Source organism: Arvicanthis niloticus, chromosome 5 (genome assembly GCF_011762505.2).
Source record: "Arvicanthis niloticus isolate mArvNil1 chromosome 5, mArvNil1.pat.X, whole genome shotgun sequence".
Taxonomy (NCBI): Eukaryota; Metazoa; Chordata; class Mammalia; order Rodentia; family Muridae; genus Arvicanthis; species Arvicanthis niloticus.
In genome coordinates this window covers 89,975,622-90,003,494 of record NC_047662.1, presented here as the reverse complement: position 1 = coordinate 90,003,494, position 27,873 = coordinate 89,975,622, and the positions used below count along the sequence as shown (strand labels likewise).

General features: G+C 43.7%; 1 protein-coding gene across 5 annotated transcripts in view; it reads left to right on the top strand.

The window, feature by feature from the left end:
* The first annotated feature begins 4,876 nt into the window (after positions 1-4,876).
* Positions 4,877-27,873, top strand: part of Znf462 (zinc finger protein 462) — a 139,372-nt gene continuing 116,375 nt past the window's right edge. The window contains exon 1 of one of the 5 annotated variants that reach the window (XM_076934948.1): positions 4,877-4,923. The gene's annotated coding sequence lies outside the window, so the exon portion shown is untranslated. Of the gene's footprint in view, positions 4,924-7,815; positions 8,059-8,429; positions 8,775-9,357; positions 10,522-27,873 lie in introns of those variants that run through there. The other 4 variants (XM_034503123.2, XM_076934949.1, XM_076934946.1 and 1 more) reach the window with 4 other exon arrangements.

The following is a 27,873-nucleotide window of genomic DNA, read 5'->3' as shown; positions in this document are numbered from 1 at the left end:
TCCAAACTACAAGAACTCCAGATGTATGCTGTCATACTGAGTATGGGATTTTAGTCTTTACCACCACTTAAAGTGGAGCACATTTTAACTGTAAGCCATTTAATCTCTTTAGTCCTGAATTTCTTTTTCTTATGTAAAATAAGCTAAAAATACTCACCTGAATCATTGCCCTATTTTCTTCATAAGAATCAAACGGAGATATCTATGTGTAAATCAGTTACTGAATCACTCTTACCCATCTTAGCATACTGTTTGAAACATGTCTGTGATTAACAGGCATGAGCAAGCTGGTATTGACATTGAACCTGAAAACACTTTTAGACACTTAAAAAAATAATATGTGATTCCGTTCAAGCAAGTCACTGAACATTATAGCAAACGTGGCTTATGTATCATTTTAAAACTATTAAATTTATGTAGCTTGTATGTAAGTTCCACATTTTCTAAATAGTTTTTTAAAATGTAAAGTGAATTTATGAATACACTAGTTTATTTCCTTTCAGGGTAACTTTTGGGGCATAAAGAAAGAAAGAAATTAAACTAGGATCACAATTTTGTTCCTAAGTCTTTAACCAACAACAGAGCACTTTTATATTTAATTATAAAATTCTGATAAACAGTTTGAAGTTGACTAACATATAATAATGGGGAATATTATTTACTTAAACAGTCTTTATTTCCTAATCACTTATATTTCACTTGTTAAAAATACCTTTTATTTATTCTTTAACAATTTTATACATGTATGCAATGTATCTTGATCATATCTACCCCCTTTTATTTATTTTTTTAAACATTTAATAATGTGTGTTTGGGGGTGGGTATGTGCATGTCAATGCAGTTTTCCAGAGGAAGCCAAAACACAGGGGTGGACACCCTGGAGTTGTACTTACAGGCAGTTGTGAGCCGTCTGATCAAGGTGCTGGCATGGATACTGAGAACCAAATGCTGTGTTCTAAAACAGTGTTCTTCACCGTCGAGCCATCGCTCCAGCCCCCACACCTACCCCTTTAGTCATTTATCTTCAATTACTTTCTTTATCTTTATCATATATTACATACTTTTTCACTGTCAGTTTCCTTCAGGTAAAATCTAAGAGGAGGAATTAGAGAAAGAAAACTGAGCATTTTAAAGCTTTAGGTGTATATTGTTGACACATAAATCTACCAGGTATGGTGGTCCACACCGGTAAGCCCAACACACTTGAGAGAAGGGGCAGGAAGATTAACAGTTCGAGGCCACTAGATCACTAGGCCAGTCTAGCTCCAGGTCTGATGCTAGCATGGGCTTCATAGTGAACTTTATCAAAACAAAACAAAATTATGGGATATTTTTAAAATTTCTACCAAGAATATAATTTGGTTGTATAGTAGCTATCACCAGACCACATAATCTTTTTTTCTTAAACCATTTTTGAATTACAAAATAATCCAAGATCTTAAAATTATTTCAACATAGCAATGTAAGTAGCTATTTTGATCTGCACTGCAAGTGGTGTACACACACAGTGGATGAGACCTGGTAGCTCATGGTATTGTTACTTATAATGAAATTTTTTTTCCCTCCTGTGTACTTTGCCACTGAGTTACAGCCCTAGCACATGAATTTAAAGTTTTAAAAAGTTGATTAAAATATTACTTAAGTAGCATGGAAATGTGTCGAAAAAGGTAAAAAAAAAAAAAAAAAAAAAAACTTGAAAGTGGTATGAGAGTCATGTTAAGTACTGCTACGGATGTTCTAGGGCCCCCTGTCCCTGACCAGTTAGTTCTGTGTTCTGACCAAGTGCATTCTTGTCTCTAGGCTTCAGATCGAATGGCACACTTCCATAAAAGAGCATTTTCTTGAGTGAGTCTTTTCCTCAGGATCTTGGTTCACCTAACAATAACTTGACAGTTGTTCTTTTTCCTGTTTCTGTGTTTGTTTCCCACTCTGATGATTGAATCCAGTAACTTGTGCATACTAGGCAGTGGTTCTCTCACAGAGCTACACCTCCTAAATCTGATTTCTTTTCAGAAAGACCTAAGTAAGAATTTCATATTGCCAGTTACAATTTCAAATACAATTTGAAATTGAACGCTAAGAAATTTATTTTTAACAAAATGTTATCCCCAGATATCTTCATTGCTGAACCAGGAAAGCTTAAATGGATACTCTTCATTGGTCAAATCCTATACTGCTTTTGCATAAGTTAAAAAAGACAAAAAGATTAAAATTCCTATAATCAAGTAGTATAATTCTGCAGTCAGTCTAGGAAGTACATCATGTATCAACATTTTGACTCATCTTTTCTCATTTATCATTGTATCCTAGCTAACATTATGATATATTGTAGACACTAAATAAATCTTCGATGGTTAAATGACAGTGCAGGTGTTCCATATTATAGTAACTGCTTTGATTGAAATGTAAATTTAACTTCTACCTATGTGAGAAAAACTTTCTCACATTTGAGAATATAACTAATGAAATATATTTTGGGTATCTGCAGGTATATATACAAAGATTCATGTAGAGTAAGTTTGATGTAACTTATTACAATTTCTCTTCCACTGAGAGTGTTCAGACTAAATAGTCATGTATGTTTGTCTTCTTAAGTTCCTAGATACGACACCAGTTAACCAGGTACCTGTTTGAATCTGGGCTACGAAAATATATCTTTTTGTATTATAACAAAAAGGTGTGCTAGGGACTGCATTGTCTTAATATGTATAAGACTTGTAATTAGCAGGTCAGTGGTGGTACATGCCTTTAATCCTAGCACTTGGAAGGAAGAAGTAGGTGTATTTTTGTGAGTTCAAGGCTAGGCTGGTCTACAGAGCAAGTTTCAGGACCACCGATGCTACACAGAAAAACCTTGTCTTAGAAAACAATCATAATTCATTTAACAAAACATAATGGTTTTCAGAAAACTTGTTGAAGACTCATAGTGTCTTCAAAACAATAAAGTTCTTAAGAATTAAAATTGTTGGGAATCATTTGTTCAGCACATAAAAGGAATTTTACATAGACGAAAGGGCCAGTGTGTTAAGAGCTGTGCAACAAATGGTTAAATGTTTGAGGATGGAGTAATTATGATTTCTGAAAAAGCCATGGTCTTTATTCATCTGTTCCTTGTTTTACTAAAATCATCATCTTGAACAATTTTCCAGCTAGAATTTAGATAGCAACTGGATTTTTTTCTCTTTACACTTTAGAATTCTAGAAAAAAGGAAGAATGCAATTCTAGAAAAAGAAATATAATGCAAGCTTGACTAGTGGGTTATCTTCTCCATCAAGAGAGTTGGTACTTGACTTCTTTCTTTTTCTTTCTTTCTTTAAATATAAAGGGGGAAAGTTTAGATCTAACACAAACAACCATGTGAAGGATGTCTCTGACGGACACGTTGACTCTAGTATATTCTAGAATATACATATATATGAATTCATATATATATATATATGAATTCTTTGAATTCTAATTCTATAAATTAGAAATCTAGAAAAAAGAAATACACACATACACACATATCATTACTCAAATGATGAGACTAGAACAGCTACAATTATTTCTGTTGAAATCCTTTTTGATATAGACTGTGGCCCAACAGGTTTTTTTTTTTTTTTAAGTCTCTCCTGTAGAATTAATAGAAGCCCCCTTTCCCTTGATAAACACCTTTCTTTAAGAAATTGGGTGTCTTTTTTTTTAAAGCCTTATTAAGCAAAATGATTTATAGACTATTCCTGTCCTCCTTGTGTCAAGCAAGTAAGAAGGTCCTAGTTGCACGGGTCACCCTGGTTGCAGGAGTTCCGCTTCTTGAACTAAAATTGCAAGATTTATTATTCTATTAACGTTCATAAAGTCACTCTTTTGATGAGCCATAATTTCTCTTTATGAAGAGTCTGTGTGCCAGTCACTCATAATATAGGAGAAGAAAAGTCCAGACTTTCGACATATTCTTATTCTTTAGACCATTAATAAAGCCTTGAAATCCCATCCCCATGACTCCAGGGGATAATGACATAAGGTATAGTCTCAAACAATAAATTTTAGAGAGTCAACGTGTCCGTCAGAGACATCCTTCACATGGTTGTTTGTGTTAGATCTAAACTTTCCCCCTTTATATTTAAAGAAAGAAAGAAAGAAAGAAAGAAAGAAAGAAAGAAAGAAAGAAAAAGAAAGAAAGAAGTCAAGTACCAACTCTCTTGATGGAGAAGATAACCCACTAGTCAAGCTTGCATTATCTTTGTGAATAGTGAATGAAAGAGCAGGAGGTGTGAACTTTCTCCTGCTTATCTAAATGGTCTGCTAATGGCAAAACGTAATTACAGTTACTTAAGTACCACGTTTATTAAGGTATTCACCAAATCCCCCAGCTACAGGGCTTCTCCTCTCTGTCCCACCTTCACTCCCCCCCCCCCAAAAAAGTGAAACTTTCCCACTTTAGGTTTATTGTCCTTCATTTATTTCAGTTGGGGAGGGAGTTAGGGAACTGGGGACGTCTAAAAGTAGTAAACCCAAAAAGGACGGTGGCATCATGAATAGAAATTTTAATCTATGCTGGAGTTTTACAATTGTTTGTTTCACAGCTTTGGAAAGTCAGCTTGTTTCTTTCCCAGAAGATTCAGTTTGTACTCTACAGATATTCCTTGGTGACCTATTTGGGATGGAAAGTCAAAAGTACCCCAAAGCACCCTCCCTAGAAGCGTGGGGAGCCATCATCTCCCCATCAGCGCCAGGATCTCCTGGCAGTCTTTGTCCCTTCTAGACGTGGAAGCTTGGAGAGGAGGTTTGGTTTCCAAGGATTGGAGCGTTTGAAGGGCGGGGCCATCTCCAAGTCCATCTCCTCCCCCCCCCCCTTTTTGTCCTCTTCTCCTGGGACGAGAGGGCGGAGCAAGGTCCCCCGGCGGCCACGGCCGGAGCTCTCTCAATGTCGGTCGGTCGAGGTGAGTGTTGGCCAGGGCGGTAGCCCGTGGCGTCGCGCCGCGCCGCAGGTTCATTTCTGGAGTTCACCGCAGCCGCTCCGCCAGCGGCTTCCCCGGCCTGTGCCAAGTGGGTTTACGAGGTCGGAGGCGTGTTGGGGCGCGCTGGCGCTGGCGCAAGGCTCCTCCCCAGGGCTCATTCCCCCGACCGCGAAAACCCTGGAAACCCCAGGTTTCCTCTGACCTCCGCGCCTTCCTCGCCGCTGCGTCTCTGCGCCTGGGGAGGGAGAAGGGGGGTAGGGGGGAAGGGCGGTCCCCATCCCGGCACTTCCGAACCACGCTAGCCCACAAGGTACCTTCACGTCGAGGAAGATATTTATAGCAGCCTCGGAAAGCCAGCAGTTGATAAGAGCTTTCAATCTGAAATACGATTATCATCATCATCATCATTATTATTTTGCCCGGTTGCAGAGCTTTTGACAGCAAAAAAAAAAAAAAAAAAAAAGTCAGCTTTTTATTAAAGACAAAGAGGTAAATTATCAGTCGGGACGGCGCAGACCTGGCGCGCTTCCTCTCTTAGCCACGAGGAATTGATGGGGGAGCTGGGGGAGCGGCGGTCAGGACTCAGGCACCCTTGGGGTCCTGGTGGGGAGGAGCGCCGGGCCGATAGACTTGCTCAGGTCCCTCTGGCACCTGGAAAGAAGGGAGTCTTTCCCCCTTTGCACAAAGCCAGTAGGATTTCGCGGCGGAGCAGCCTCGCAGATCTTTCCTTTCTCCTTCTGCTTTCTTTGACTCCCAGCTCCCTTGCGCCGGAGTCCTTTCTCCTCGCTCTCCTCTCGGTGACTTCCCCCCTCCCCTCCTCTTCCTCCCCCTCCTTTCTTCTCCACCGCACGCGTAGTGTCATTTATTTATTTATTTATCACCCCCAGCCATCAACACCCTTTTAGGACTCCCAAGCTTTTCAATGTGAGTGGGAGGAGAAAAGGGCAGGAAGTGTTGACTGGAAGGGGGTTAGATCGGGCGTCAGGGTGAGACACTCTGCCCTGGAATACACAATCGGGGAAAATCTTGGGAAATGAGGATTTTAGCTGTGCTTAGGAAACGCCGCTATATGATGAGAACCAACTCTGTGCGCGTCTCCTCTGCTTTTATTGTATGGGTTTACCCGTCTAGCTGCCCCCAGTGTGGGGGAGGGGAAAGGGGGCAAGTATTAAAGAGGACAAGCTCGCCCAGGATCCTCTACACCGCGCCTTCACCGGATGCGCGCTCTTCTATGCGAAGGAATCCAGCAACAACCCCTAATTCAGAGGCGGACAAAAGAAACTTTAATTAAGGTCTCTGCCCCGCGCGCTGCGCTGCGTGCTTTTTCTCTCTTGGGGCTGTTGATGTCCAACTAGAGGATCTGAGAAATAGAAATGGTACCACCAGCTCATGCCCTTGAACTTCAATTGCTCCTGACTTGCTGTATTGATTTTCTTCTTCTTCTCTATTTTTTGTTTGTTTTTGGTTTTGGTATTGTAGCCCCCCCCCAACCATCCTAAATGAGATTAATGCCTTAGGAGATCTTTAACCTGGTGAGAGGGGGTGGAAACCCACTTCTTGAAAAAAAAAGAATCTTCTTGAACAATTTGGGGGAAAATTACACTAAATAAAAATTCAAGGTGTGATGCTGCAGTTTGGCTCTCTTGTCTTCAACACGGTGTCACCATATCATTAGGAGCGATGATTGTTACTTTCCAAGCCTTTAAATGATCAGACGGAAAGTGCAAACAATGAGCAAACAACTCGGGGGCTCAAGGGTGGAAAGTTATTTAAGTACAACCCCCCCCCCGCCCCCCCAGCCTTGGTGCACCATCAAAACATTTCACAAGTTTGGAAAAGAAAGTGGTGGCTTCTAGATCAGAATGATGGGTTCCTTCTCCTCCTTTCCGTATCAGAAGAGACATAAAACGCACAATGAGCCTTTAGAGGGCGAAGACTTAAAAATACGTGCCAGTAATGGACAACTTGAGCCCTTCACTGAAGATACACTGCAAGCTGGAAAGGAATTAAAAAGCCCCACGTGGTTGATCTGGGTTTAGACTTGCAACCTTCAGTTCTTTGCAAAGACTGGCCTCTAGATGGATACATTTGAGGGACCCTCTAGAGCTGGGGTTGGGCGCCTGGGGCAGAGCTGATGGAGCGAGCGCTTAGAGCAGCGGGGCAGGGTCCCCACTAGGGGCTTGCTCCTCTGGCCAGGGAGGCCGGGCGCCTCCTGGACGCGAGAGCGCACGCCTGGAACCCGGCGGTCGCACTTCTCGCACCGCCTTTCCGCAGGTCTTTATTCATCTCATCTCTCTCTTCCCCTTCTCCACCTCCTTTGCCTCCTTCTCCTCCTCTTCCTCCTCCTCCTCCAGCACCACCACCACCACCACCTCCTCCTCCTCCTTCACCGCCGCCACCTCCTCCTCTTACATCTCACTGGCCTGGCTCTGTGTTGTTCAGAGTGACAAAGACAATGTCCCAGCCTTAACTTTGCAACCACCTTGCCTCCTTCTGGGGTTCAGCGCGGGAGGGGGGCGGGCAGCAGTCGCAGCTTCAGCATCTCCTCCAGCTTCTCCTGCGCTTCTTCAGCTCTTGGATAATTCTTCCTATTTTATCCCTGCCCTTTTCTCATTTCTTTCTTTCTTTCCCTTCCTCTCTCCTGCACGCTGTTGTTATTAGAAAGGCTTCGCGCACCCCCTGGTGCTCCGGCGTTTTGTGTGGCAGGAGAAGATTGTCTTCTCTCTTTCTGTCTTGCTTTCTCTCTCCCTCTGGTTGCTCATTATTCAGAGAGAGACACAGAGGGAGGGAGAGAGAGAGAGAGAGCGCGCGCGAGGGAGAGGGAGGAGAGGAGAGAGAAGAGCAGAGAGAGAGGGGAGAGAGTGAGAGGAGAGGGAGGGAGGGAGAGGGGAGAGAGACGGATATCTCAGGTCATCTGCAGCTGCAGCGAGTCTGAGGAGCCGAGGAAGGCAGGGAAGATGGCGATCCTCCATTGCTGAGACCCGGCAGAAGCACATGAGACTCCCAAACAACTTCCACAACAATAACCCGAGCAGGAAGAGGAGAAAGAGAAAGAGGATAAGGAGGCGGTGGGGCTGGAGAACCCGAAGCACCTCCCGGCGCCGGGACGCTTCTTCTGTAAGTTACTGCAATTAACCACCACCTCCGGGGTGGTCTGAGTGCTCCGGGGAGGAGAGCGCGGGGCGGTGGAGGCACAAACGCGCTCATTCATTCGGCCAAGGAGGGCTGGCGGCACGGGGAGGAGAGGAAGTCCCCTGCATGGGCTGGCTTGGAGGCGAGAGGAGAAGAAGCTAAAGAGAGAGACCGAGGAGGAGGGGGAGGAGGGAGAGCAGCTGGGGGAGGAGGAAGAGGAGGAGAAGAAGCTAGGGAGGAAGAGGAGGAGGAAGAGGAGAAGGTGGTGGTGGTAGCTGTGGAGGTGGCTGTGCTTTTCCTGCTGGCTGCTCCTTCTGCCTTCTGCTTGGGGCGGGGGGGGGGGGGACGACGAGCCCTGTGGCTTAATTAATTTCGTGTAGTTCTGTGAAGAGAGGAGAGAGAGAAAAAATGAAAGATGAGTGAGAGGAGAGAGCTGGAGGCTTAGGACGGATGCTCCGAGTGTGGGGACAGGAGTAGGGACAGTGAAGGGGGGCGGAGGGCTGGAGGCCAGGAGAGACCTGAGCTGGAGCCAGAGGGAGCGAGCAAGGGGTCAGAGGAGGGAGCGCTCGGAGCGAGCGGCCCCGACCTGAGCGGGTTGACCTCTTTCTTTCTCTGTCCCTCTGCTTCCTTTCCCCTCCTCTGTCTGCCTGTCCCCTGCCCGATGGCAAAGCCGTGCGGATTGGCACCCCCCTCTTCCTCAGGTATTTGGTGTTCTCTCTCTCTCTCTCTCTCTCTCTCTCTCTCTCTCTCTCTCTCTCTCTCTCTCTCTCTCTCCCTCCGAAGTTGGGATGCGGGGTCTGGATATGTCGAGGGGGTGGCTGCCGCCGCTGCTGCTGGGGAGGAGAGAGGCGACGAGCTGGGGGCTGCTTGCCGGGTGGGGGCGCAGGTTGAGGGACAGCTGAGGAGCTGTCTCCAGGCTGAAGGTTCAGAAGCGTCGGTTGCAGGAGGACAACGGTTTCTGGAGAGGAGAAGCCATTACACACGCTCGGCTCTCCTCTGAGGCTGGGAGAAAGGAAGGCAAGGGCCTGGAGTGGGGGCTGGGGGGGCTCTCACTCCTGGTGCGGTTCCCAGGGGTCTGCCCTCCCTCCAGGCACGGGGGGAAGCCTCAGCCGCCCCCCATTGGAGCAGCCCCTCTCTTTCCCTTTCTTTATCTCCCTGTCCTCCATTTGCAAGCTGTCTGCTTTGGTTCCAGTCCAGACTCCAAAACACAAAGCTCCTTCTCACGTTCATTCTCCAGGCTGTTCACCGTTCCTCAAGGAACCCTGGTTTTCTTTTCATTGTGGCTCCTAACCTACAGAGAGGGAGGGGAGGAGGTTGCCTGGAGTTCCTTTTATATTCCTCCCCAACCTTAAAAAAAAAAAAGAAGACAGAAAAGAAAAGAAAAAAGTTTCATTTTAAAGCATGCGCCTGGGATGGGGAAAGACCAACCAGTTGGGGCTTTCTCCAGGGCTCCCGGGGGCTGTGTCTGAGTGTCTGCGTTGGCTGTTTGGCTTGGTTTGGTTTTGTTTCTGGAGGTTGCTTGTAGGTTTGGGGAGGAAGTGACTAGTTGGGTTGAGAGCTGGAATCTGAGTCAGGTAATCCTTGTCATACTGTAACTCCACCAGAAAATGGAGGAGAGCGGGCTTCCAGGAGACAAAGCTGAGATGAGAAGTGTTTATAAAATTATGGATGTCTCCATTTTGAAGCTCTGTTGGTGATGGCTGAAAGAGTAGGCATGCCTGCTTACTCCTTCTCCCTCTCCAGAGGGAGACCTTGTGATGGTTCCTCACTATCTATTCACTAAGCAAGGAAATTAAGGCTTTTAAGGGTTCCTCAGATTTTTTTTTCTCCCACCCAAGTGGTGCCTTCACAAGTTACTGAGATGTTTGTTTCCATTTTAAAGTAAACTTTTGGAATTTTTTTTTCTCCTTTGGAGTGGACCTGAAGGGTTTTTGACCTCCTCCAGGAAAGGAAAGGCAAAACCTTAAAACATTTCCTCAGAGATCTTCTCATAACTTTCAGCTGCTCCAAGTCCCCTGAATGTCTCCAGGAAATGTTATTTCTTCAGTATGAGGATAGTTGGTGGCCCTAAGCTAAGCTTCCCCCCCTTCACACCCTCTCTTTTGAGTTCTGGGGCTTGGTTATCATCAGTCTGATGCATTGCAAGACTTTATTGTCTGGTTTGGGTTGATTTCTGCCAGAAAGAATAGAATATGTTCCTTCCAGATCTCAGGAACCCTTCAGCCTGGCAGTCTCTTCAGGTTCTCCATGCCTCTTCAGGCTGCTCGCTCCATTCCTGTGTTGGGCCTTCCTGCTTCCTTTGTTTCCCCTCTTCCCTTTCCTTCTGCTGTTTTCTTTTCCCTCCTCCTGTGTCCTCCAGTACTGTAAATCTTCAGAAATATCACCATGTCGTCTTAACAATGTCACTATGGAAACAAATGGTGTCAGTTGAGAAAACCTTATGTCCAGGTATCTTAACCTTTTTAATTGGAGGAATTTATTAATCTTGTAGGAAGACATTTTGTGAGGGTGGTTTGAAAACAGGAGCCAGTCCTACCTTAGCACACACACACTGATGTGGATCCCCTCACAGACTAGTTCTAGAGATTGTGTGTAATTGACCCAAGGAAAGAACTGAATTCTGAAAGGCTTTAGGGATTTACAAAAGCCAACCATGAAGATGTTGCTTTTCCATTAGCTAAGGTAGCCATCTTGAGGATGAGGGAAGATGTTGGAAGGATTTTACATGGCCTATTAGAGATAGGTGAAGAAGGTTTCACAGAGGGGTGAACACTTGGAGGAGGTTCAGAACCAATTAATAGAGCCTAAGGGGGCTAACTGGACTTTGCTTCCAACTAAGGAGAGATGCAGAAAGGTACCAGCTTCAACAGAAATAAGGAACACATTGGTGAGCCACTGACACCAGCCTTTTTCTTGCTTTGCTTTCTCATTATGTGTCAGATTTTTGAACGAAAAGTTCCTTCTGCCTACAGTGTTTTTGTGCATATTGAAGTGGTTTTTGATTCCAGATGTAATTATATTCTGTTGAGGAGCTGGTAGCAATGTCACTCAGTAAATGCACAATGCTGTATATGACAACATCACATTTTTCAAACCAAACTGTTGTGTCATTAATTGAGGGTTATTGTTCTTCAGAGGGGTGTGAAGGGAGACAGGGAAATACATGGCTCTTTAGCTGATAATTGTCCATGGTCAATGAAGTAAAACCCTGTTTGTACAGATGAAGATGTATGATTTTCAGTTGATGTGTGTGCTCATTTAAAAATATGATGTGCAGATCTTTGCCCCTTTATTCAAAGTCCTAGCCTTCTCCAAGAGAACTTAGAAAAAAAATTTTTTTTGCCTGGAATCAGACCTTTAAATTTTCCTTTTAGAATGTTATCTTATGAGTGGATTGCTTTGGCTTTTAAGTCATTGTGTTATATTTAAGTTTGGTAATGCATATATGAATGTTACATACTCAGCTTGGAAGGAAATGTAGTAGTTATTTGGGCAAGTAATTATCAGATAATTTTGCATCTAATTAGCTTGTGTTTATATAAACATAAATATGTTAATCTCGAAACAAGCTTTCGTGATATCTTTTTATGGTTGTTAATATTGGGGCAAGTGATTAATTTGTTTTAGTGTGTGGGGGGGTGAAAAACTGCCAGTCACTATGGAACCTCACTACATAATTTTACTTGGAAATCAAATGATTTGGTATCTTTTCAGATAGTGTTGAGGTTGAGTGTATCTGAAAATTAGGAGGAAGGGGAACGAGGTACCTAATAGGCCCTTTGGAGTCTGAGAGTATTCTGATAATCTAAAAGATACTTGTATGTGCTTTGTCTTTAATCAATATGGGATGTCCCATAATATTTTTAAGGGTATGGTTTCTTAATTTTTTTTTTCTGGAACAACACACTTGAATTGAGAAAAGCAATTTGGATTAAACATCATGAAAGGAATAAAAAACAATTATCAGGTTGAACCTTCTTATTTGTTGTCAAAGCTCAGAGCTCATTTTTGATGTGAGGTATCAAGTTCACAAGGATTATTCCTGCCATACAAGAGCTAGCTGTTGGGTCATCACAATTCACTAATATTCCTCTTCTTGACTTTGTGTATGATCCAGTGATCTCCCTACCCCTAAGACTCTTCTTACTCTACCCCCAACCCCACCCAGTGCTGGAGACAACTTTTAGGTGAGAGAATAAAATCCCAAGTCCATTTTTCCTAATATGTCCACCAGAAGACAGTAGGATGTAGGGACTCAACTTTATTAATGAGCTTTAAAGCACTTGTGGTCAATTTTTTTCAAAAAAAAAAAAAAAAAAAAAAAAAAAAAAAAAGGGACGGGTAAAGTTGCTTTGAGCATGAGTCTTGTTTCATGTGTGAGTGAGTTTAATAGGGTTTAGTCTTCCTTTAGTTATTCCTGATGTTGAGAGTTTTAGGTAAGGTAACCTTTCTCTTCTTCATGGTATGTGTATCTTTCAGATTTACAGTTCACTGTGTTACACAAGAAAGAGTTGGTGGGGTGGGGTTGGGTATCACTAGCCGGGAACAGAGGATCTGGAGAAGCGAAGTGCTGTCTCATAGGGTCACACAGGTATGGATTAAGAAACACGTAAGCAACTAGTCCAAATCGCAGATTTACATGACCGCGACTGTGTGTCTGAAACTATACGGAAACTACAGATTCCAAAGAAATTGGGGTGAGGGCTGGGGCTGTAGCTCCGTGTAAACTGAGGTCCTAAGTTCAATCCCCAGAACTTTTGTGGTTCCAGAAAAGGGGGGTGGGGTGGGGGGAAGGAATGTTTCCCTGGTCTACAGACAGCATTCAGTAAACAGAGGCATTTGCCAGGTGATATGTGTACGTATGTGTGACAGTAGCTTGTGATAGTCCTGTGCTTCTGAAGTTGATGGCTCTGAGAGAAACATTATCTGAGTGTTGGTGACCTATTAATTGATTATGAGAAAACAGAGAAGAGAATAGATAATGCGAAAAGAAAATTCCTGTCTCCTTGTGTGATATGCCAAGACATCTGGCAGATGTTATGTGGGGCCCTAAGGAATGGACAGTTTAATTTTAGCCCTAGCAAGGAAATGGGAAGCTCTAAGCTCTTTTAATAGCACAAGTCTCAGTTTGGGGAAGGTTGCTTAAAATAATAAGAAAGAAAGGAAAAGAGGCATTTTGTGAAATATTAAAGTACTGTAGGGGAGACTGAACTGAGGAGTTTGGAGTGACAGGGTTGTTGTTGGTGGTGGTGGTGGGGAGATGTTATTTCCCAAGAAGAAACTAACATTGAAGTCACTAAAAATTGGCAGATATTCACATTTTAAGTGAAGACTATTAAGGAGTTAATATTCACCAGACAAAACTTCCAGGTTAGAAGTTGGGTATTTTTTTGCTGGGTGGTGGTGGCGCACGCCTTTAATCCCTGCACTCGGGAGGCAGAGGCAGGCGAATTTCTGAGTTCGAGGCTAGCCTGGTCTACAGAATGAGTTCCAGGACAGCCAGGGCTACACAGAGAAACCCTGTCTCGAAAAACCAAAAAAACAAAAAAAAAAAGTCGGGTATTTTTTTATACCTTAGATATACCTTAGTTTTGTGGGGGGTTTTTTGTTGTTGTTGTTGTTTTTGTTTTGAGATATATATATATATATATATATATATATATATATATATATATATATATTTCAGATGCCTTTCATCACCCTTGTTTTACTCAAAAGGAAACTGGCATGTGGGCCGTGAAGTGACTTCCATAAGGTCAGAAAGTTCAGGTGTGACATGCCCAGCCTAGCTAGAGCACAGGGCGGGTTGAATGGCTACAGCCTGATGCCCTTTCCACTACCCCAACAGGCTTTGATGGCTGTAGTTGTGCAATAACTGTCCTCCCTAGGCCCAGCCTCTGAGAAACTCTGCAGTCTTTAGGACAGGAGCATGAGTGGGTTGTTGGTGTTAGTTGGATTTAATAGGTTGGGATTTGCAGCTGAGGTATTATACTCACGGATACAGAGACCCATTTTATTAGTGAACCTTTAGCTGCTGAGTTGTTAGCTGTATTTTTCTTTTAAGTTTTCTGTTTTCCTCTCTAGTCCTACCATCCAGGGCTTAGAAGTGCTTTTCAAATGCCCTTCTTTGGAAATTTGTCTGGGTCTATTGCAACTTACAAAAGTGTTCACAATTGGGCTCTGAAACTCTGTTTTGCAACAGGGAGCAAATTCAAATTGGTTGCTTTCAGACATGCCATGTTGTAATATTGATGGATGGTCAAGAAGTGAAATCCAGTGGTAACTAGTGAATTTCTAGTATTTGCCGTTCATTCAAAAAAGAAAAAAGAAGAAGAGGAAGGATTTCTGTGTATATTTTTGAATCCTAATTCTTTCTTGCAGATCAATAGCTATTTCGCATTTCCCCAGTAAACAGGCAGTCTTCATTCAAATGACTTGGGCAGAGAGAGTACTTTGGAAAGGGTGAGATGAGTTTCCATGTCTGTCTCCTCTTGGACAGGCACAAGCAATTTTGTAAGGAAGGAGAGTGATGTTTGGAAGTTTCCACATTTTCTAAGCCTCTTCCAAACAAATGCATAAATTCTTAATCTACGATGCAGCCTGGAGATGGTAGTACCGAATCCAGGACTTCTGGCAGAAACACAGTTAATGCTGTAAACAGTTGAGCCTCAGTGTGGCACTCCTCCAAATGAGTTGACTGTCAAAAATAAAATGTTCCAGAAGAACTGGGAGAACAGGAAAGAAGTTAAAACAGCATGGTTCGCATGCCAGGGCTAAAGGAAGAAGAAAAAAGTTTAGGGTTGGGGAAGTGGGGGCACTGGAAAGAAGATAATCACAGTTGAACTGTCTCCTGGATTTATGAGACCCAGGAGAAGTTTCCAAATACAGCAAAGATGGTTTTATGAATCTAGATGGAATCTGCAGCTTACTAGGAAGCTCTTCTGAATTTCTGTCCTTTTTGAGCTATCCACCTGATTAATGAGAAATCCATCAGCATTGATTTGGATATACAATTCCTGCTTTTGGACATGTTGTCATAGAATTGATTTTCTTACCAAGGACCATGGTCCTCTGCAGTTGAAGCACCATAAGATCCAGGAAGTCTTCAGATGGGTGCCTCCAACGCAAAGTTGATTATTGGGGCAGTTGTGTGGGTAGAGTGACATGGTAGGAGAAGGTGCAGCTACTGTCCTCTCTCCCAGGAAGCATCTTTCTTGAAGTCTTCAAAGCTTTCTTTCCTAATTTCTAGCTGGACACATTTCTTCTTGAGTTATACTTGGAGGGTTAGCGAGAAGGTTCCTTTTAATGCCAAGCCCATGGGTGTTTTGGTGTTGATTTCCTCTCTTTTATGTGTTTGGTTGTTCAGATCACTGCCTGTTGCTTCTTGATAATAATATGCTCAGTTCTGGACCTGTCCACACTTAAACCCAACTTCACTCAAAGGGTAGAACCTGTTCATAGGGGGAAGGGATTGGTAGGGTTTTTACTTGTTTAAAGAAATATTTGAAGATGATGACTATGTTATTCAGAAAGTTATTTGCTAGGCATTGGAAGAGACTTTGAACAGAATCCATGAAAGGAAAATGGGGAAACTGTTCCCAGGCCCCAGTGGATCCTTATTAAATGTGTTAGGATCACTTAGAAGGGATGTAAGCATTTGCCCCCAGGTGAGTAAGCAGAGACTTACCTCGGATTCATATTGGTTAGAGCATAAAAGGAGCTGAGGCCCAAGTAGGATGACTGTGTCAGAAGTAATTAAGCCCAGGATTTGTGGAGAGGCTTATCTGCCACAGAGCCCAGCTGGGGAAGGCCAAACTCACTCCCTAAGCCCTCGTCTGGCCAGTTGAACCAGACACAAGCTAAGACCCTCTGATTTTCCCGTCTCTTCCCCGTGCAGGTGTAAGAAGGCAAAGCCATTATTCCTCAGTTTTCCTCGTGTCTGTTGAGTTCTTCTCTCTAGAGCTGGGAAATGCCAGAGGCAGGGGGTGGGGGTGGGGTGGGGTGGGCTGGAGGGTTGGAAGCTGGTTACCTCAGAGGGCACATTCTCCCTATTAACACTGCAAATGTGCCTATCACACTGGACCTTATTACTCAGAAAAGAATTGTGCAGTGGCACAATGTGGGATACTTGAAAGATGTGTGCGGCACAAAGGTTCCAGTACTCACCTGCAGATTAAGAAATGGGTTTCTAAACCATCTCATTTCTGTTGCTAATGAAAAGCTTTGGAAGGTACCTGTGAATTAGAGCTCCAGCTGCTATCATGGTAGGGGAAGTTAGGCCTTGAAAGGATACATGGATTAGCCCGTCAGAAAAGCAAACAGTAGCATCAGCACAAGTAGAAAATAGACAGGGTTGTTAAGCTAACAGAAAAGTAGGCTAAAGCATCGCTGTAATTATATGGTGAAAATTTGCTGGGAAAAAGAGAGCCTGCTTGGATGGGAAAGGGAAAAGACGTGAGGCAGGGGAGTAATTGACAAGTCAAAATAGAAGAGGATTGTCCACTGGGAAGTAAGGTATTGCTCTTAAGAAAACAATAAGGCAGGCAGAGAAAGACCTGGTAATTTGGTGCCCATTGCATTTACATTGCATGTGAAATATGAAGAGCAATGGCTAAGACACATATGCCCTTTAGTAAGTTTCTATTGGGGAAAGGAAACTAGAGTCGGGCTTGGAAGACGGTTCATGAGACCTCTGAGTTACAATTGCTGCCTTTTTTTGATAAAGGGCAGGTGGAAACTTGAGGGAACTGGTTAAGTAGGTTTGCTGCAGATTTTCCTGGAAAATGAGTGATGCAGAGACTGGAGCCCTGTAGCGAATGGCTGCATTATTGATGGGCAGAAAATGCGATAGTCCGCTAAGGTTATCCATAGCACTTCTCAGTCCATGCTCTGGGTAAGCAGAAGGAATGAAAAACAAAGACCTGCTTATTTCAGAGAGGAAGAGTAGACCGTGACCACTGCCTGGTGTCCAGTTTGGGGGTTAAACCATTTGATTCAGCACAGACTGAGCCAGTCCATTCCCAGTGTTTTAAAATCCTGAACCAGGCCATTGAGGTGCAAGCTATTTAGCCATTTGAATCCCTGGTTACATCATCCCTTTGTGTTATGAAGAAGTAATGAGCAGCTGAACAACAGTCATTCAGTGGAGGTGGTCATGGACCTCACCTAGGAGTTCTTCAGTTAGGGCAAAATGTGAACTCTGGGCTACAGACTAAAGCCATCTTAAGTGGACAGCAGCTAGAGATCATGGGAAGATTTCACATAATCACCCACCAGAATCTCTTCCTTTTTTTCATATTTCAATCTAGAATAGACTCTGAAGACTGTTAATTAGTGTTTAACAGTAGTAACTAAGAAGGGCTGTTTATGGGGAGAGGATTTTCACTTGAATGTCAGAGTTCAGCTACAAAAGCTTGTCCCCTTTCCGCCGTCAGTTGAATGTTGTCTGTCCTAATATTGAGTGAAAACGACACCGAGTAAATATGATGGCGTCATCAAAAAATTCTGCCAACTCCTATTCAACACAGGAATACCATGTAAACCTTCAAAATGCTATTTCCCTCCTGGATGGGCTCACAGTTGATATTAATACCAGGAAACATTTGTTTAACATTTAGTATGAACCAGGGATTGTCCATCTGGTGGAAGAAACCAAGGGTTAGGGAGATAATTTGCCCAGGGTCATGAGCTAAGAAGTAAGGGAGCCAGAGTTCACATGAGAGGTACCTTCCTTCAAAGCCTTGGCTCTCTGCTGATAAGACCTGACCTGTATGCTAATAGCTTATGTTCGTGATGCTCTGTCTTCTCCAGTAGCCAGGAGTCTTTGTGCTCTGGAAGGGAATCTGCACATAATGGAAGATTGATTGATTGTAATATATTGGTTAAGAGGAGAGAGGCAGCCCATTCCAATAACTTGAGAAAGTGTTTTACCAAGAGCACCCTCTTTGTCTTCTGAGTTACAAAAGACACCTTGGAGGAGTCACTTGGGAGGTACACATTTTTAAACTGTATCAAACTCATAAAGTACTCACGACAGACAGAGATTTAACATGAGTACTTAGCTGAACTGGAGACAGACAAGCTGTGTGTCTGTCTCTTAGAGTCCCTTTTGGAAATATCAATGCTCAGTATTGGCTTTGGTTACCAGAATATTGTCAGAATTTACACATGTAGACACTTGAGAGTTGGCAAACGATCATTTGTGAATGGGGCCGGTTCTCTTAAAAGTATGGGTACCGTTACTCCCTGCTCTCCTAGTGGTCACTGTGTTCTCTACTTAGACCATAGAGATACAATGAATGTTCTGGTCTTGTTTGTCTCTTCTTGAACTGTTCCCATGCAGTACAGAAGCTGCTGTTTATAGGGGACCACAAATATTCTTCAAGGAGTGAGTGGCTGTCCCTATGGAGATAGAGGTGGCCCATATACTCCTAACAAAATCAGGATGATGGGTGGTCTGTGAGATGAGCTACTGCACATTAATGGCTGACTTGTCTCATCAGCCCCCAAACAACTAGGGATAATTTTATAATATCTTTGCTGTGACTCTGCTCATCAGAACTGTAGTGCCCAGACGGGTGCATAGCTGCAACTTCTATAGCAAGGTAAACATAGACCTTATTTCTAAAGTACACCAGGAAAGGCCATTTTCACATCATTAAAATAATTACTGGTCAGCCTTACCCAAGCCATTGTTTCCTTTCCCTTTTCAATTTGTTGGGTGTTGCACATGGTAGAGGGGAACTTCACCAACAGAGCTACATCTCAATTCTCAAATGACTGTTTGCTTCGATAAAGGACTTTGCGATGCAGCTCTCCAAAGGCAGAGAGGCTGGTGGATCTCTGTGAATTCAGGGCCAGCCTGGTCTACATAATGAGTTCCAGGACAGCCAGTGTTATGTAGAGAGACCATGGGAGAGAATAATGTTAACTACAGCAGAGCGTCTGATTCTTTTGGGAGAATTTCTAATTGAGAGGAGTCGGGAGTCAGCTGCAACATAGACTGTGTTCCCACGTCAGCTTCTCAAAGACCAGTCTTCAATCAACTTATTTCTTTGGTCTTTTTAATTCTTTGGAGAGGAGCCCACCCAGGCTTTCTTCAGGAACTGCTTTGAAGAAAGCAAGGTGAATTGGGTCAATGTATCTCTGGATGCCATGGCAATTGGCATAAGATGTTCAATTGTGAGCATGTTCGACATGTACTACAGGAGAGACAGGGGCCCAGGGACATGTGTGAGAGAGGCAAAGGGTAAAGTTTATATATGCAAGCCTAGCAGAGGAATTAGCCATTATCTTGCAGGAAAAGAAAAGAAAGAAAAGAAAAGAAAAGAAAAGAAAAGAAAAGAAAAGAAAAGAAAAGAAAAGAAAAGAAAAGAAAAGAAAACCACATTTTCAAAGACAGAATCAACCTTACCGTTAAAAAAGAGAAAGCACATCATGTGGCTAACATGAACCAGGGTGCTTTCCAGAAAACAAGAGTTCTGTCCCTCTAGCCACTTGGAGGTTCTGTAAGTCTTTCAGTCCCAAGACTTTGCCTCCAGTTAGTGATTTGGTGGGGCTGAGATGTGGAGAGGTGCTGAAGAACAGATGTTGGCTGGCCATCAGATCCATCCCTGCTCTGTGGTTGACTTGGTGCCCTGTGTGCTGGTGCGTTCTCTTTCTGACCAGTGCCCGCAGCTCGTTAGTCATGAATGAACATCACCTATAGGTCCCGAAATTAGCAAGTGTTAAATGTTATGTGATTATTAGAGGGGAAACAAGATAATCTAGTCAGTGGGCTTAATTAGGTTGTGATTGCCCAATTGCTGCTTCACGATAATTGTATTCATAACCCCATTTCTAGACATCAATTGCAATTATCATAGCTGACCCCAGCACAGGTAAGTGTTTTGTGATCTTACCTGGCACTGGATGGGGCATCCCTGATGTCCTCCCTCTTGTGACCCTCCCACGATCACTTCCTTTTCTCTGTAGAAAGGCCTATGTCACATACACTCTATTTGACTTGTGTTGGCTTCTACATAAAAATATATTCTTAAGATTTTAAACATCAGATAAGACATAAAAGGATACATACACTAGCAGGTGAGATTCTTGAAGCATAAAAAATTTGAAAATTGGCCAGATTGGTTTTTTTTTTCCCATAGCATATTAGCCTGTCAGCAGCTTTAATGTGTTTCATCTGACAAGATATGGTGTGCACTTTATAAGGCACATTTTTAAAATGAGAGGACCATTTGTTTGTAAATAATGTCATGTCAACAGTAAGGTCTGAGGAACTCTAGAGGGGAACTTTTTATGACACTCCTTGCTTTCCCCCAAATTTATGAAACTTTATGTCAATGTATTTGTAATTTCGGGAGAATATCAGGCTGGGGGTGGCCCTCACTTGGTGCTTGCCCATCATATACAATGCTGTGGGTTTGATTCTCTGCCTGCACTGTATAAGCTGGGTGCGGTGGCCTGTGTTGATAATCCTTGCATTGAGGAAGGAGGAGGATCAAGGATCAGGGTCATCCTAAGCGACACAGAAAGTTTGAGGTCAGCCTGGGCTACGTAAGATATATATGCATGTTATTCAAACAGACAGAGACACAGAGCAAGAATTCCTAGTTTCTTTGCTATGGCTATTGTTTGTTGTATGTTGTATTTTGGGTTGGCTTTTAAGTCATGGTCTCCTGTAACCCTGGCTGGCCTTGAACTCTATGTTGCTAAGGATGGCTTTGAACTTCTGTTGCTTCTGCCTCTACCTCCTGAGTGTTGAGGCTATGAGTGTATGCCCTCACAGCCAGTTTTATTTGCTGCTTAATCTCCTAAACAGAGACAGTGATTTCTAGGAGTGCAAACAACAACCTTCATCAGAAGTGGGTATGTCTGTGAGACGGAATCACTGGACCAGATTGTCATTTTGGCAGCCTCCTTTCTCGTTGGATGTGCAGTTACGTGGGAAAGCAGTGCACTTGGAATTTGTACACTGTGGCTAGACCTTAGTTCATCCGTTTGAATAACAGCTGGCAACTGGGCTGTGTGTGTGTGTGTGTGTGTGTGTGTGTGTGTGTGTGTGTGTGTGTGTAAGAAGGGGGGATTAGAGAGATGCTGTGCAGGGGATGTCCAAACGCAAGAGGTAGCTAGTAGGCCAAGCATATTGGATGATGTAAGTATGGTTGAGCATTTACCCTTCCTTGTATCTTCCTACCTAAGACCTCTTTTTCCTATAGTTTCCTACCCCTGTACCCAAATGGTATTGGTAATAGTAAAACTTAACACAAGGACTCCAAAATACATATATGAGTCCTGGCTTATTTATTTATTTATTTATTTATTTATTTATTTATTTGAGAGGGTCAGAACTCTTCTCCAAATTCCCTTCCTCTCTAAAGATGATTTATTTGTTTTTATGTGTACATGTGAGTGCCTGCATGCCTGCCTGCATGCCTGCCTGCCTGGTGCCTGTGGAGGCCAGAAGAGGACATTGCAGTTAGAGGTGGTGAGCCTCCTTATGTGGGTGCTGGAAACTGAACTCAGATCCTCTGTAAAGCAGCAAGTTTTCCTAACCGCTGCGTCTTCTCTCTGGTCCCTAGGTGCTGAATTCTGAAGGGCACTGATGGATGATAGTTAACTTATCACTGATGGAGAAACCAAAATGGTGACCTACCAGGGACCTGCCACATTCCATAGACTCGGTGTATAGTTTTTTCACCTCCACATCCATTTCTGAACTTTCCTGTTTCTTGCTGTGTGTTTCCTACTGGGCAGTCAGTGCTGGCAACTGTTCAAAGGGAGATGCAGCTACAACCTGGTCTGTTGCTCTGAAAGCCAGCAGCAGTTCTAGGTCTTTGTGAAAAGTGTCTGGTTGTCATGGCTTTCTTGTAATTGTTCTGCATGAGGCATCTCACCGGGCGGCCAGCCTGGAACTCAGGGCAGCCTTTCCTGCCTCAGCCCCTTAGTGCTAGAATTAAGAGACATGAGCTTCCAAACCCTGCATCAGGAGAAAGGTGTAAACTGACTGACAATGATGCCATTTCCTCTTGGCAAGAGTGCATTTGCAGGTAAAGAGGCTGCCAGTAGAGTTAGTCCCTGAGAGGTAGGAGGGTACAGTGTATTGAGCTTCTTACATGTCATTACCCTTCTGTTGTTTGAACTATTCTGACAAAAATGTCTTACCATCTAAGAAAAAAATGACACTACAAGGGGAGTACTGGCTATGCTGTTTCCATTACCTGGTTGGCTGCCTCTGTTGCTTTGCCTATGGAAGGGAACCCCAAGCCAGTTTGAGCACTGCCCTAAGACCTCGGTTAGAAATGCCTTGAGTTTTCTCTGCATATGTCTGCTCTAGCAGCCTAGGTCTACTTGGTCTCACCATGGACTGTAATATCAGATGCTTTGAGATGTCAGCTACAGAAGGCTAATTTTAGAGTGTCTTACTGGAAGATGCTGTTTCAAGACTTAGGAAACACTGGTAGGTGTTGGTTGGGCCCTATGGGACTTCCCTTATCTGCTTTGCTTTGTTCATTGACCATTCATTCATTGGTGGCAGTGTGTTGGTGCTGGTGATGGTGGAATGGGGAATGTTGGTGACAAATATGAAGAATGTCCTAATGCCTCTTTGGTAAAACTGCATAGTGATTTTCACACTTAAAAGCAAATCACCCAACACAGGTATGGTAGTGTATGCCCATAATCTGATAGGAGGAACAGGAGTTCAAGGCTAGCCTATGCTAAGTGAGACCCAGTCCCTGTCTCTCTGTCTCTGTCTCTCTGTCTCTCTCTCACACAGACACACACTCACAGAGCAAATTACCCATAATGTTTTTTGTTTTGTTTTGTTTTGTTTTGATTTTTTATAGTCTGGAATTTACCAGAAAGACAAATGTCAGTGGAATTTTTTTTTTTAGTTATGAAAATTTATTTTAAAACTTTATAGTTACCATTTAAACATTGTGTCCAGAGCAACCTGAGAAAGTGGTTATGTTCTTAGTTATTGGTATTTGAGATCTCCAAGATTCTTGTAAATGAGATACTAAGTTTTTTTCTTTACATTCATTTTTTCATTTAGTGTGTTGTGTGGTGTATGTGTGTAGAGGTCAGAGCATACCTTAGGAGGTGAACGAAAAAGGAATATAAAGGAATGGTACATGAAGTAGAAACTTAAGATTCTTTGGGAAATTGTTTGGATGGTGTTTTGCTGGGGCAAACATGTAAAGGAACCTTTAGCTGAAGCAGACACAGGCAAAAAGATGTTCTGCTAAAGCAAGCGCATAAAAGGACACGTGATGAAGGATTCTTTGCTAACAACACACATGTATTGGTTTGCCTTACACTGTGTAGTTGAGTTGCATTTGTCTGGACTCCACAGAGAGAAATGCACCAAAAAACTTCTGGTGGTGCACTGTGGCTTCTTGCCTCTTCTACCGGCTCAGGCTGATTGGCAGAGTGATGTCAGCTGAGACAGATGCACATGCTGAGAAAAGACAGGGCCTGAGGCAAGGCACGAGGAGGACACGTGATGTTTGGAGGGTATAAATAGGTCTCCAGAGAGAGACAGAGAGAGAGTTTGGCTTGTTGTGCAATGCCTGTGGGTCTGATCTTCGCTTCCCTGAGAGAGGCAGAGCCTAGAACTTCTCCTGGTGTTCCTGTTGGTCCCTCCTGCTGACTCAGGCCAAGGCTGAGGCTGGCTGTCTCTGCTAGGTCATGTCACCACTGTTGCTAACCCAACTCTACTGAACTGGACTGCTGTTGTATCTGTGAAATGTTTGTGAGTAAATTGAGCTGCCGCTGCTAACCTGTGAACTGAACTGCTGATTTCCAGGCAATGCGGACTGGTGTTGCTCCAAAGAACCTTTCTAAACAGGTCCACTTCCCCCACCCCATTCTTTATTCTTTCTTTCCCACTACCTCTGGTGGGTGGTGGGCTACAAAGGAGGTTAAAATGTTTTTTTAAAAAATCATTAAACATCGTTTTTTTAAAAATTACAGTTACAGGTAGGTACGTGACTGACAACTGGTCCTGGGTTTCAGCACCCGAAGAATAAAAAGAAGGAAGGAAGGAAGGAAGGAAGGAAGGAAGGAAGGAAGGAAGGAAAGGAGGGCCATGACTGCTCCTAGGTCTGATGGAGGGAAAGGTTTATTGTAGGTATGTGGGAGAGCATAGCCAGAGGCAGGGACATCTGGCACAGGCCAGAGTGGACATGGCCAGAAGATGACTTGTGTCACATAATGGGAGAAGTGGGAAAGGGAGGGAGGGGAAGCCAGGTGCTAGAAGCCCAATGGTACAAAGAGAGCGAGTAACCAAAGTGGTGGGTTCTACAGGGAAGAACAGCCCAGCCTCCTGCACTTGAGAGTTTAGGGTAGGGAGTGGGGTACACCAGCAATACCCTGTAACTGGTAGGGACTGAGGGATGCTGGGAGAACCTGGTGGTCAGTGTCCACTCTAATATGTTAAATAGGCATCTGAGTCATTTGTCCCACGTTTGAAACCTAGCAGAGGGAATTATATCCCTTTCATAACAACTTCATTTAGCCTGGCTTGTTTATATCTGTGAGGATTGTGCCTGTGTGTATGTAGCTCCGTTGATCTTCCACTTAGTGGGTCTGGGGATCAAATTCAGTTTGTTGGGCTTTGCAACAAGTATCTAAACCTGCTGAGCCATCTGGCCAGCCCCAGATGAAAAATTGCTAGTCGTGGAGGGTGAACCAAAAACTAAAAAAAATGGAAATATAGCCATGGGTATGGTAATAGTTATCATATAATTATTATTATTATTACATATATATATATATACTAAATTATATATAGTAGCCCTCAATTCCCTAAGAAATATTGGTGGGAAAGGTGGGTGCTAAAACTCAAAATACTTATCACATGTGAAAGACTGAGATTGGAAAGGCTTTCTACTCTCATTAGACCTTAGGTTAGGGCCATTAGCTTCCCAAGTATTCAGTTAACTACCTGTTACAGGATTCCTGCTTACCTGTGACAGATGGCCCTTATCTGTCCCTTACTTTCTAGCTCTGTAACCTTAGGTCAGGATCCTAATGGCTTCTAGTCTCTTTGTTTTGTTTCTTATCTTTAGAGAATTCCCTTCTCGCCGGTGAAAGGCCAAGAGGCATAAGTATGTAAACCGCCCAGCACCCTGCCAGGTACCCAGTAAGTGGCCACTTCTGCAGTTCATTTGCAGTGATGAATTAGTGGCCACCCAATGACTCTGGCACAGATGACTTACTCCTTGCCACTCATCCAAGGCCTGGTTTACATGCCTCATTGTGAGTTGATGATAGAATTGAAAAGAATTTAATGGCTTCATTGCAATGAGATGTGCTACACGGAAGTCCTTACATTTAAAAGAAATTTGAACCTGCGCATGTACTCATTCATGAAATATCTTTTGAGGTTCAGGTCCACCTGCAGTGTGACTAGATGGTCAACCTCTGGGAATGTGGGATCTGTCTATCAGAATTCTGCTTAGGTCCTTTGTTGGAGAGACTATGATGGAGATGGTGTCTTCAGACACATTAAAAGAGCCTAGGGCATGGTACAGGGTGTGGGTAGTGGATTTTTCTATAGATTCATTCATGTCTTTACCTTTCCTTTGTAGAATGAGAGAGACAGTGTGTGTGTGTGTGTGTGTGTGTGTGTGTGTGTGTGTGTGTACACGCAATACAGTTTACTAACCATGTAGTCAGCACTGCCGTGTTTCCTAATCTGGCAGATCATTTAAACATTTACTCCAAACGATCTTGTTCTCTGTTGGTGTGAAGTAGAGTTTCCAGTTATTTTTAGGTCATTTTCATCTTAGCAACCCTGTTGGAGATGAACCAGACACGCTGCTGTAAACTGTCCCCACATTTGGATGGAATTTAATAAAGTAAAGTTTAATGGTTTGGTCCCAAGAGGCAAACAGACCATCTGGTTAGCAGAAGGTTAGGTCAAGTATTGCACTGGCTGCTGAGAAGACCACAAACCAGTTGCCCTGACTGCACTGGTAATGTGTCCAGTGGCTGAATGCATTAAGCATGGAAACAGTGCTCTCAGGTCTGCCGAGCCAGCAGTTCTGTTACCACCGCTGTGACGCAGGAGATAATTCAGCCGGGCAAGCGGCAGCATGGGGGTGGATCTACAGTACAGGATGTGTAATGTCAACATGAAGGACTGGAGCTGGCAGAAGGAGAGGAAGCAGTCATTTTATGCCAGTGCAGGAAGCCTAGAGAGATGCTTTCCACCCCTTTTGCTTCTTGTCCTCTTCTGGAGCTTTCACATTACGTGTTAAATGATTACCTTGCGTATGGTCCATGGCAAAACCTCAGCTGGTGTCTCTGCCTCCTTTCGAACCTGTCAGCGTAAACAGTAAGCCACAGTCCACACTCATGTAAGGGCGGGCAGAGGGAATAGTTTGCCGCACAGATTGGACGGAGGAGAGAGGGCTCTTCATCAGGCAGGAACATCTTTGTGCTTGAGATGGAATTGCCATTGTAGGTTCCTTTGTGCTCTGCTTTGAGACTGGCCATCCATTCAAAGGCTGCAATCATCTCTTCTGAACATTGTGCTGCAGCTGTAGTCCGTAAGAAGGCTGCGGAATGGTTCCTGTGCTTCTGCAGAAGCTAAGCAATTACATAATTGCTATGTAGCTGGAGAGAGCCATCAGCCTGTCTAGTTCTTCTGGAAAGAAGGAGTCCACAATTTGAGGGGGAGATTGTTTCCTCCTGTTAAACTTGAAGGCTGATAAGCAAGTACATCAAGCCACCAGACTGAAACCTTGGCATTCTTGAGTACACGCTGCTGGGCAGTTGCCGGATTGTACAGTTGTCTGAGATGAGGAAAGAGTAACTTACCGACTCTTGAAATAATGGATTCCTCATGCTGTATGATTCCCAGCAACAATAACGTCTGTCGCTGTATTTTGTGTGCATTCGAGGTATGGAGTTTGCTAGGGCTTCCGTAGGAATGGGGTTGGCAGACTTGTCTGCAGTCACTGGGAGCCCTCTCAGTTTCTGCTGCCTGCTCAGAATGATTTTCCTATCTCTTTTTAATAAATACATATCTCAGATACTTATCTGTAGAAGTGTTGCAAAAGCTATCCTAGGCTCCTAAAGAAGAAGCTACCTGGTCTCTCATTTTCCTGGGGTGAGCAAACATTGACATGGAGCTGGTTAGCTGTGGGTGTGAGGGCTACATTAAGCCAGTGAGAAGCCCCGGCATGCTGTCCCTTCCGAAGTTGGTCTTCTAAAATTAGCCACATCTCCCAACCCAAGTAGGGACTAGGAGTTTGTTTGTTCGGTAGCTCTACATTTCAGCAGCCTTGCCATTCTGGTATCCATAGAGTGTAGTTGTCAGGGTCAGTTTTTATTAATGGCACAAGTTGGGTCTTTCATAACTGTGAACTGCAGCAGTATTTCCCTGTTTAAATGTCTGCCATTCGAACTTCAGGGTATCTGGAAAGGGAAACATTCTGTTTCCTTAGAGAGTTACAGTGAAACGCCCAGAGGCCAAGGTGAAGATGAGGCCTCCTAGACAGACTGGATCCATGGATTCCTGGTCTTTTAACCTGTAGGCCCTCAGCCGCTTTCTGCACCTCTTGAGCTTGACTCTGAGGGTGATGAAGGCAAGGGGTTGAAGAATTTTGATTCCTGTGAGACAATGTTGGCAGCCTTCCAAGGATCAGCCTGTCTCTGTACTGAGCTGTTACTTTGTAGCAATCTTGAGGGGTACAGGGATCACTCATGGTGACCTTTCCTGCGTCATTCTAGGGAGGTCTTGGCATGCTTCAGCTGATGAGTAAGGACCGGCAGTTGGCAGGAGGACCC